Source organism: Elephas maximus, chromosome 25 (genome assembly GCF_024166365.1).
Source record: "Elephas maximus indicus isolate mEleMax1 chromosome 25, mEleMax1 primary haplotype, whole genome shotgun sequence".
NCBI classification, from domain to species: Eukaryota; Metazoa; Chordata; class Mammalia; order Proboscidea; family Elephantidae; genus Elephas; species Elephas maximus.
Genome location: NC_064843.1, coordinates 19,859,956 through 19,871,956, shown reverse-complemented (window position 1 = coordinate 19,871,956; position 12,001 = coordinate 19,859,956). Strand labels below are relative to the sequence as shown.

General features: G+C 42.5%; 1 long non-coding RNA gene across 1 annotated transcript in view; it reads right to left on the bottom strand.

Annotated features, from left to right (window-relative positions):
* Nucleotides 1-12,001, bottom strand: part of LOC126067230 (uncharacterized) — a 74,055-nt gene that overhangs the window by 28,442 nt on the left and 33,612 nt on the right. Inside the window, exon 2 of the long non-coding RNA XR_007515363.1 lies at nucleotides 1,487-1,645. This is a non-coding gene — a long non-coding RNA (uncharacterized LOC126067230). The remainder of the gene's footprint in view (nucleotides 1-1,486; nucleotides 1,646-12,001) is intronic.

Genomic DNA, 12,001 nt, shown 5'->3' with positions numbered 1-12,001 from the left:
CAGCCATTTCTAGCTGTGTAATTTTGGACTAGACCCCTCCTCTCTCAAAGCTTTGTTTTCCTCATCTGTAAAATGGGGAAAATAACTCCCATCTGGCATGGGTATTATGAGGATTAAATGGACAAAGGGTGTCAAGCACCTGGTACACAATAGGAGCTCAATAAACTCACTGATTTTGGCTGACACTACCATTTACTCCCAATCCATTTTCATCTTCTTTGTGAGTGGTCAACCCCCCAAATTTAGCTGTATACATGGCCATCTGGAATGAAGACTACATTTCCCAGTCTACCTGGACACTAGGTGTGGCCATGTGACTATGGTCTGGCCAATGGGATGTAAGTAGAGATCACGTGTGTCATTTTCAGGATGCATCCTTAGAGACAGTGGTGAGCCTTCTTCCAGCTACTGGCAGAAATGTGAATGTGATGGCAGGAGCTCAAGCAGACATCTTGGGCTGTAAGGTGAACATTTTGTACTGAGAATGATGGAGGGGGAGGGGACCCATAGCGGTTTAAATAGTAGCAATGTTTCTACCAGTGTCACTTGGTTCAGAGTACCTATGAGATGGGAGACATGGATCTGATGGTTCTTCAATTGGTCTCAGTTTACCTGGGCCTCTTATGGTATGAGTCGCATATCTTTATTCAGTGTTACCCTAATGAAATCCATTGTTCATTTGGAGTTCAACTGGCTTTGATGTGTTCCAGTGTTGTCAGTGGGGGTAGGGAGACTATCAGTGTTCAGCCATACTGAGGTTCACTATGTGTAAATACTCTATTTTATCATGATTTCAGAATTTTTAAGGAGCATTTGACAATATGTAATATTCATTTTATGTACCACATTAAATAATATATTGGTTGTCTTGGTTATCTAGCACTGCTGTAACAGAAATACCACAAGTGGATGTCTTTAACAAAGAGAAATTTATTTTCTCACAGTCTAGTAGGTTAGAAGTCCAAATTCAGGGCGTCAGCTCCCAGGAAGGCTTTCTTTCTCTCTCAGCTCTGGAGGAACTTCCTTCTCATCAATCTTCCCCTGGACTAGGAGCTTCTCTACATGGGAACCCCGGGTCCAAAGGACAAACTCTGCTCCTGGCATTGCTTTCTTGGTGGTATGAGTGTCCCCTGTGTCTCTGCTCACTTCTTTTATATCTCAGAAAAAATTGGCTTAAGACACATTCCAACCTTGTAGATTGAGTCCTGCCTCATTAACATAACTGCTGCCTATCCCACCTCATTAACATCATACAGGTAGGATTTACAACATATAGGAAAATCACATCAGATGACAAAATGGTGGACTATCACACAATACTGGGAATCATGGCCTAGCCAAATTGATACACGTATTTTGGGGGGACAAAATTCAATTCATGACATTAGTTAAGATACAGGCTTGGCTCCTGTATTAAAGATCCACCCCCCCCCCAAAAAAAAAACAAAACTACAGCTTAAATAAGGTATGAGTTCACATCTCTTACATAAAAGTCTGAGTTAAGCAATCCAGGACTAAGGTGGCTTCACCATGTCAGGGACCCAGGCTCCTTCTAGGTAGTTGCTCTGCTATCTTTAACACAAGGCTTACATTTTTGGGTTCAAAATGGCTGCTCCAGCTTCCATCATCATGTCCACATTCCAGCCTGCAGGAGAGAAATGAAGGGGATGAACTGTTGCTTTAAGGAAATGGCATGGAAGCTGTGCTTGTCACTTTTGCTCACATCCCATTGGCCAAGATATAATCAGAGGGCCATACCGAGGTACAAGCAGTGCTGGGGAATGTAGTCTTTGGCTGCCTGGTGAAATTTCAGGGATTCTGTTATTAAAAGAAGGGGAAGAACCATATGTCTTCTCCTCGCAAGGCCTAGTGTTTATATTTCAGAAGGAAAGCTTTCCCAATGGACTTCTGCTTACGACTCATTGGCCTGAGCTATGTCTCATGCCTCCAGTGGCCACAAGCATTCAGCTAGTAGAGAAAGGCAAGAGGAAGGGGGATTGAGAATGGGCATTTGAGTAGGGTGACCAACCATCAATTTGTCTGGGACTAAGGGGGTTGTGGGGATAAGACTTTCAGTACTAAAACTAGGAAAGTCCTAGGTTAACTAGGATAAGTTGATCACTCTAATTTTGAGCCAACCTACAGGATCTGCCCCCACACCTCACGTGGACTTGAGAACCTAACTCCAGTTCAAGAACTCTCTCCACTGTATTATTGCCTTCTCTTCCTAACAATCTTCTCTTGCTCTTCATCACTTCCTCTTTGGCTAAGAGGCAGCAGTGTAAGTCTGCTTACACTCTGTCCTCACTGTTGGATCTTCCTGGCCCTCAACTGTGCTCTGACTCCTGGAACCCCAGTGGTGCCAGAACCTCTGTCCAGCTACCAGACCCCTCATACCCTGCCATTTTGTTTCCTGATCATCTTAGCCCCTGGGAGTCCAAGGCTTACAGAGCTGGAAATGGAAGATCAGAGGAGAGAAGGCACATTCTGGTGAAACAGATGCCCAGGCCCCATCCCAGAAGCAGTCGGGACTCAAATTTCCAGCCCAGGGCTCCTTACTCTGCACCCCTCAAAATCCTTGGTGCATGTCATTCAGCTGATAGGACACTTTTCCAGAGCTGAGATGAGCTCCTTTTAAGATGTCCCTGTGGTCAGCAGAGAACACAGCACATAGTGGGACCTCAAGAAACACTCTGTGAATACCCATAAGGCACTGCTCTGGCCCCCAAATAATCTCAGAAACCACGCAACCTGTCCATACAGAGTTCTTCTTTTTTTCCTGCCAACTCTGTTCTGTCCCCACCCCCTGACGGCTCCAAGAATGACTGGGGGTGGCTTTTGACCCCAATAACAACAATATTCTTTGATACAGACCAAGGCTTCTCAACCTCTGCACTATTGACATTTGAGGCCAGATGATTCTCTGTTGCGGGGGGCTGTTCTGTGCACTGTAGGATGTTTAGCAGCATCCCTGGCTTCTCCCTTCTAGAAGCCAGAAGTGCTTCCCTGCCGCCCTGCCCCCTGCCCAGTTGTGAGGACCAAAAATCTCTCTAGACTTTGCCAAATGTCCCCTGGGGTGCACAACTGCCCCTGGTTGAGAACCACTGGTATGGACAGTTGATATTTTCTTAATCTTATATAAACGTAGCCACTTTCAACAATCTGTGTAAAAACCTCAAGCTCACCATACAAATGCATTTGGGAGCAAAGGCGGCCCCGGCACCCCTGCTACCCAGTTGACGCCCCCCAGTGGGTCACCTATGGAGATTCTGGCACCACTGCCACTCTCACATCCCCCTCTCATGTAGAACAATGGTGCTCTCTCTGGCTCTCCTACCTTGTCCATGCCCGGCACTTAACTCTGTTTTCCTGGACTGGGAAAGGCCTTTATGTCGTGGGCAACTTTGTTTGTGCTACGTCAGTAGAAAATGCTCCTTGGCCTCTACCCTTCTTGAGTCCATGGTACATTAATACATTTAACCTAAAGCTTCTTAACCTCAGAATTATTGACATTTTGGTCCAGATAATTCTTTGTTGGGGTGGGGGGATGGGGGTGGAGGGGGCTGTCTTGTGCACTGTTGGATGTTTAGCCACATCCCTGGCTTCTACCCACTAGATGCCAGTAGCTCCTCCCACCCTAAACTGTGACAACCAAAAATAACCCCAGAAGTCCCCGGGAGGGTAAGATCACCCCATTGAGAACATTGTTAACTGGTACTACAAACCACTGAGGTTGGTAATAGTATTACTATCATTTTACAGGTGAGGAAACTGAGGTCTAAGGAAGGAAAATGACTTGACCACGGGGGTAGAATTTAACTCCTAAACTAGTGATTCCCCAGTTCGCCAGCTGATAAGAATCCATTGGGGCCCTTGTTAATAGATGCCCAGGCCCCGTCCTGGGTACTCTGCATGAGAACCTTCAGGAAAGGGGCCAGAGATTCTGTATTTCCTACAAGTGGGCCTTCCAGAATGATCAGCAATTCCCAATATTTCACAACCAACATCCTCTGTCTTGTAGCTTTTCTCCTCAACACAGCCCCAGGGTTTTGAAATTATCTTGTTTCTTGAACAAAATCTGTGTTTAACATAACAATTTACACATTTTCCTAACAGGGATTAGATGGATTAGCACAGCAAGTTAATGATTGTCATTCACTGAATGCCCACGAAAAGAAATTGTCCTCAAATTGGGAATTGAGCAAACTGTGTTTGTCTAAGAAATATTACTCTAACTCCTGCTGTATGGTTGGTCCTTCAGATGTGTTCTTTCTGAATTTCACAAACATTGGAAGGTAAGAACCATTATCCTCATTTTGGAGAAAAAACCAAGGCACAAAGAGATTAAATGATTTGCCCATAGCCACACAGAAAGGGAGAAGGATGTCACCTTCTCCTTAAATCCATCATTGGCAAGAGGAATGAAGTTATCGTCATTCACTTAGGCTAAATAAGATTTACATGCTCATGTGTTCACATGTGTGTTCACACATACATACAAATACACATGTATGCACTTGGGCACAAAAACTTGTCAGCTGGGGAGGAACTCAGCCTCCCATTAGATACGTGGTTGTCAATGCCCCCCAAATCAGAGTCTGTTAACAAGAAAGAATGGGCAGGATGGCCATTGGATAGGCAGCCACCAGTGTTGGCCACATGTTGTTAGGTGCCATCGAGTCAATTTTCAACCCACAGCAACTCCATGTGACAAAGAAGGACTGCCCCCATAGGGTTTTTTAGGCTGTAATCTTTATAAGAGCAGCTCTTTCTTCCACAGAGTGGCTGGGCAGGTTAGAACAGCCAACCTTTCAGTTAGCAGTCAAGCACTTAACCGTTGCATCACTAGGATTCCTTGTCTGCAACATACTTTACCTCATTTTACAGATGGGAAAACTGAGGTCTAGACAAGAGAAGGGCCTGTCCAAGCCTCCCCGCCCCCCTGAAGCAAGCTCACTGGCAGGTCTAGGCCTTGAACCCACTCTCTGGACCAGCAGCTTCTCCATGCCGCCTTTTACAACTAAGGTTTGAGTGTCTGCTGGGGTTGGTTCTGAGGGAACAGCAACCAGCTGCCAATCACACAGGAGACCTCCTGCAAACCACTCCCAGGGGATTCTACCCAGAATCCACCCACTTGAGTAAAAAGAGTGACTCTTTCTGGTCACTAAAAATCTCACTGTGCATGCTGAACCCCGTGAGTCATTCTCTGAGGCTCCAAGGGAGATGGCCTCCCAGATATGAGCCTATCCCAGAAAGAAATAAAATGTTGGCCCAAAGCCCAGACTTTCAGGGAAACCAGCCGGCCCACTCAGGGGTCACCTTGAGCCAAGGTCTCCTGGATGGAACTCTTTTATCATTCAATCATTCATTCATCAACTATTTATTCATTGGTTCAACAAATACTTATTGGGAAAGGCAAGGTAACTCTCACTTTTAACTGTGTACTTCTGAATTGTTCGCGTTCATTATTACAATGAGCACATGCTGCTTTTGTTTGCTTTGTTAAGCTTTGTTCCTAATTTTGAATAGCATAAGTGATACACATATACATTCTTCTTGTAACTACCATGATGTGAGGTAGATGAGTGAATTGTATCATTTCAGACATTTTTTTGTGCATTTACATATAGGCCCATAGAAGTTTTAGAATCAGTTTGTGTGCTTGCATAAATGCTATAATGAATTTCTTTTTGACTTTTTAAAAAGAAATTAAAATTGAATTTACTGAGGTCCTATTATACGTGCCAGGAGCCCTCGTAGCACAGTGGTTAAGAGCTCAGCTGCTAATCCAAAGTTTAATAGTTCAAATCCATCAGTCTCTTCTTGGAAACCCTGTGGAGCAGTTCTACTCTGTCCTATACTCTTGCTATGAGTCGGAATTGATTCGACAGGAATGGGTTGGTATTATACACCAAGCACCTCTAAAATAAGGTGTGAGGTATGTGGCATACACTATATTCCTGGGGGATAGGAAGACACCAATAAATAGGGAGAACTGCTCCTTGAATCTAACGGGGGATACAACCAAATTATTATAATATAATGTAATAAGTGCATCAATAAAGGAGAAAAAGGGCTGTATGAGAGCTCAAAAGGGCATTCAACACAGGCCAGGTTATAGGTGGGGTCAAGGAGTATATTAGTCAGGACTAGTTAGGTTGTAAGTGACAGAGTATCAAGCAAATTAGTGAAGGAAATAAAAAGGGAGAGGGTGGTTTACTGGATTATGTATTGAGAAATTCAGAGGTACAACTGTCTTCCCTATAAAATCCTGTTGCTGTTGAGATGATTCTGACTCATATCGACCCTACAGGACAGAGAAGAACTGCCCCGTAGAGATTCCGAGGCTGTAATCTTTACAGGAGCAGACGGCCACTTCTCTCTCCTGCAGAGCGGTTGGTGGGCTTAAACTGCCGACCTTTCAGTTTGTAGCTGAGTGCTTAACCACTGTGCCACCAGGGCTCCTCAACTGCCTTCAGGCATGGCTAAATCCAGGGGCTTAAACAAAGTAAAAAAAAAAAAAAAACATATATATTTTTTATATGTATGTCTTTTTTATATATACATATGTCTCATAATATCTATGGCTCTTCTCTGTGTCTTTCTCTGTATCTTTTTCAGCTCTTCTTTCCTCTGTGCTGGATTCACTCTCAGACAAGCTTTCTCCACACAGTGATAAAGATGGCCAGCAGCAACTCCAGGCTTGCTCTATTTTTATAACCTGCACTTCCAATGGGAAGGGAGTTTCTCTTTCCCAACCATTTCAACAAAAAATTCCAGGAATGAGTTTCATTGGCCTGGATGGCATCACATGTCCATCTAGGAACCAGTCACCTTGGCCAAGGTGATGGGATATGCTGATTGAATTGTCTCATCCATGAAGCCAGAGGTCCACACGTGAACTCAACAGATTAGAAAGGGGAGGGGTGGTTCCCCAAAGGAAAACTGAGGTGCTGTTTTCTGAACCAGAGTAAATCAATTTCACACAGATAAGACACAAGATTCCCACTACAGTAAGCTTCCTGGAGAAGCTGACCTTTAAGGTGAAAACCCAAGAATAAACTAGACTTCACAGGTGACAGGGAGGAAAGAAGCAGAAAGGGTGTTACCCGCAGAGGGAACAGCATGTACAAAGATCAGGAGGGCGTGGCTTGTTCCAGAAAATGCAAGAGATTCAGTGGGACTAACTGATACTGTAACAGGAGAGAGAGGAAGTGATGAGGTCAGAGAGGCAGGAATCTGACCTTAGAGAATTGTAATTTTATCCAGCCCCCTCCCACTCTTCCACCCACCCTCACCCCCTCCCCCAGGACCATGACTCAGTCATGGGGTTTTCATACTCTCTGGCCTCCAGCTTGGCACCGTTTCGGTATCTCAGCAAGCATGTCATGCATTGTCAGATCCTGTCATCCCATTTCTCCACGGTGTGGGTTTCTGATGTCAGGTCACGGATTGGACCACAAATCTTCTAGAGTTTCGCAAGTGAAAGGAAACCTAACTTGAAAATCAAGGGAGCATTAACAAAAATCATACAAGTGGGTGCATAGTGCAGGAGGTGTTCAGGTGAGTTTTGCTCAGTTGGAAAGAAGGGAACTACATATAATTAGGTCTGTTTATTGTTGGTGGTGGTAGGGTGCCATCAAGACGATTTTCGACTCATAGTGACCCCATGTGACAAACTAGAACTGCCCCATAGGGTTTATTCTCTCACAATTTAGGAGGCTAGAAGTCTGAATTCAAGGCACCAGCTCCAGGAGAAGACTTTCCCTGTCGGCTCTGGAGGAAAGTGCTTGTCATCAATCTTCCCCTGGTCTAGGAGCTTCTCAGCGCAGGGACCCCAGGTCCAAAGGACGTGCTTTGCTCCAGGCACTTCATTCTTGGTGGCATGAAGTCCCCCTGTCTCTCTGCTTGCTTCTTTTATATCTCAAAAGAGACTGACTCAAGATACAATCTAATCTTGTAGATTGAGTCCTGCCTCATTAACATAACTGCTTCTAATCCTGCCTCATTAACATCATGGAGATAGAATTTACAACACACAGAAAATCACATCAGATAACAAAATGGTAGACAATCACATAATACTAGGAGTCATGGCCCACCAGGCCTACCATGGCCTACCATGTCAACCCAGGCTGACACACATTTTTGGGGGACACAATTCAATTTATAATAGTCCAGAATAGGCAAATCCATAAAAACAGAATAGATTAGTGGCTGCCTAGGACTGGGAGATTTGAAGGAAAATGAGAAGTGACTGGTAATGAGTACAGGGTTTCTTTTTAGGTGATGAAAAATGTTCTAGAATTGATTGTGGCAATGGTCATACAACTCAATATACTAAACGCCACTGAATTGTACACTTTAAAAGGGTGAATCATATGGTATGTGATTTATATCTCAATCAAGCTGTTAAAGCAAAAGTTAAAAAGGGGGTGGGCTGTGACCATGACCTAAACCATTACCGATGTTTAAATACCTACTGCTGCTATGTACCCAACTAGGCTGAGCCAACAGTGGGGAAAGGGGACCAGAATATATGTAAGCTTACATAATGGAAAAATGAGGGGCATTTCAGGCATGGCTGGATCTAAGCACTCGAGCAATGTCAGCAGAACTTTGTCTTGCTCTCTCAGCTCAGACTTGTCGAGTTCAAGTTGCCTTCCTTCTCAGGCAAGGGACAATGATGACCTCGGCAGCTCCAGGCTGCTGAACTTTCACCATCGTGGCCCCAGTTGAAAGGAAGTACCTTTTTCCTCACAGTTTTGGTCTGAGGGAAGGTTCTCATTGACCTGACTTGAATCACCTTCGAATTAATCACCACAGCAGGGACCTTTGGTGCTCTGACGGGCCAGGACTGGGTGACATGCCCCACCCGGGAGCCAGGGTGTGTAGTCAGCTCCACCCAAACCAAATGATCTGAAAGTGGGGGAGGGTGGTTCCCCAAAGGAAAATTGGGATTCTGGGCAAGCCTGAGCTACAGGGGCCCAGAGTACTGGTTAGAAAGAGGGGGCTTGGAGCCCATTGCCCAGATTTGCATCCTGCTCCTTCTTTTTTTTTAATGTGATAAAAATATATACAACATAAAATTTGCCATTTTAAGTGTATAATTTAGTGGCATTAATTATATTCACAATGTTGTGCAATCATTGTCATCTACTTCCAACACTCGTTCATCATCTCAAAGAGAAACTCTGTACCCATTAAACAATAACTCCCCCTTAATCCCTCTCCCCAGCCCCTGGTAACCACTAATCTACTTTCTATTTCTATGCATTGGCCGATTCTAGATATCTCACATAAGGAGGATCATACAGTATTTGTCCATTTCTGTCTGTTTTATTTCCCTTCGCACAGTGTATGTCCTGCTTCCACCTTCCAGCTCTGTGAGTTTGGTAAGTTATATAACCTCTCTGTGTCTCAGTGTCTTCATCTATAAAATGGAAATAATAATAGTACCTCCCTCATAAGGTTGTTCTAAGGCTTAAATGAGGTTATTTCAGTATGGTTGCTAGCACACAGCAAACATTTACTATCTCGGCTAATATTATCACACATGTACTATACAGAGACAAGGGCCAACTGTTAAGTGCTCAGCTGCTAACTGAAAGGTTGGCAGTTTGAGCACTCCCAGCAGCTCTGCAGGAGAGAGATCTGTGATCTACTCCTGTAAAGATTACAGCCAAGAAACCCCATGGCAAATTCATAAAACCAAACCAAACTTACAGTAAATATTAAAAGGAGTCCTTTGGTTAGAGAACCAACAACATAAGACAACAGCCAGAGTCTAGGACACAGGACACCATCAGCCAGAAACCAACCTAGATAGAGAACTCTCCATAATAAAACAAAGCTAAAAGACTTAAAACAGGGAAACAGGGATGTCAATCTGTAAATGACGACAACGTCGAAACAATAAAAGGGGGAATAAACGGTGTAGGTGTAGAGCTTTCAAATGGAAAGGAAGTCAAGGCAATATCAAGTAATAAAAGACTGGTTCAAACTTAGCAAGAAATGGATAAATTTCAAGGTAACTACAAAGCAAGTTAACACGCCTGCTCATCAAAAAAAAAGAAGAAAAACATAAAGACTCAGTAAACACAAAATCTATAATTACAGAAGAAAAAATCCACAAACAAAAGGAATGGAGCACAGGAAAGCAAGAGGAACAAAGAAAACGTCAGCACCATAAAAAAAAAAAAAAGGCACAACAATATGACAGCAATAAATTCATACCTATTGATAATCACACTGAACAATAATCATGCTACATGTAAATGGCTTAAATGTATCCATAGAGACAGAGAGTGGCAGAATGGATTAAAAAAATGACCCGTCAATATGCTGTCTTCAAGAGACCTTAGACACAAAGACATAAATGTACTAAAAATCAAAGGATGGAGAAAATATCAATCAAGCAAACAGTAACCAAAAGAGAACACGAGTAACCAAACAGTAACCAAAAGATAGCACTAATCTCATAAAATAGACTTTAAGACAAAATCTACCATAAAAGACAAGAAAGGACATTACATAATGATTAAAGGGACAATTCACCAAGAAGACATAACCTTAATAAATATCTACATACGCAACGACAGGGCTCCAAAATACATAAAACTAACTCTAACAGCACTAAAAAGAGAAACGGTTCTGTAATAGTAGTAGAAGACTTCAACACACCACTCTTGGAAAAGGACAGAGCATCTAGAAAGAAACTCAACAAAGACACGGAGATCTAGAAAGCCACAATCAACCAACCTGACCTCACAGAAATATAGAACACTCAACCCAATAGCAGAAAAGTATACATTCTTTTCCAATGCACATGGAACATTCTCCAGAACAGAGCACATTTTAGGCCACAAAACAATCTTCAATAAAAATCCAAAACATCGAAATACTACAAAGCATTCTCTCTAATCACGATGCCATAAAAGTAGAAATCGATAACAGAAAGAGCAAGGGGGAAAAAAATCCAGTACATGAAAACACCTTGCTTAAAAACAACTGGGTAACAGAAGATATCAAAGATGGAATAAAAAAATTCTTAGAATCAAATAAGAATAAAAACACACCATACCAAACCTTTGGGACACAGCAAAGGCAGTGTTCATAAGTCAACTTACAGCAATAAACGCACACATCAAAAAAGAAGGGCCAAAATCAAAACATTAGCCCTACAACTCAAACAAATAGGAAAAAAAAAAAGCAAAAGAAGCCCACAGCTACAAGAAAGGAAATGATGAAAGATTAGAGCAGAAATAAATGAAATAGAGAACAGAAAAACAACAGAAACAATCAACAAGACCAAAAATTAGTTCTTTGAAAAGATGAACAGAATCAACAAACCACTGGCCAAACTGAGAAAAACAGAATAGGAAGCAAATAACCTAAATAAGAAATGAAATGGAGGACATTACAATAGACCCAACTGAAATAAAAAGGATTATAACAGAATGCTATGAAAAATTGTACTCCAACAAATTTGAAAACCTAGAGGAAATGGACAAATTTCTAGAAACACACTACCTACCTAAACTAACACAAACTGAGATAGAAAATCTGAACAGACCTATTAAAAAAAGACTCCTAACAACAACAACAACAAAAAAGCGCTGGCCTAGGCAACTTCACTGGAGAATCCTACCAAACGTTCAGAGAAGAGCTCATACCAGTACTACTCAAACCAATTCAGAGCATAGAAAAGGAAGGAATATTCCTGAATTTATTCCATGAAGCCAAAATAACCCTGATACCAAAGCCAGGCAAAGACACCACACACACACACAAAATTACAGACCAGTATCTCTCATGAATATAGATGCAAAAATTCTGAAAAAATTCTAGCTGGTAGAATTCAACATCATATCAAAAAAAATAATACACCACAACCAACTGGGATTCATACCAGGTAGTATGGAAGGGTAGTGCAACATTAGAAATGCAGTCAACATAATCCACCGCATAAATAGAACAAATGAAAAGAATCACGTGATCA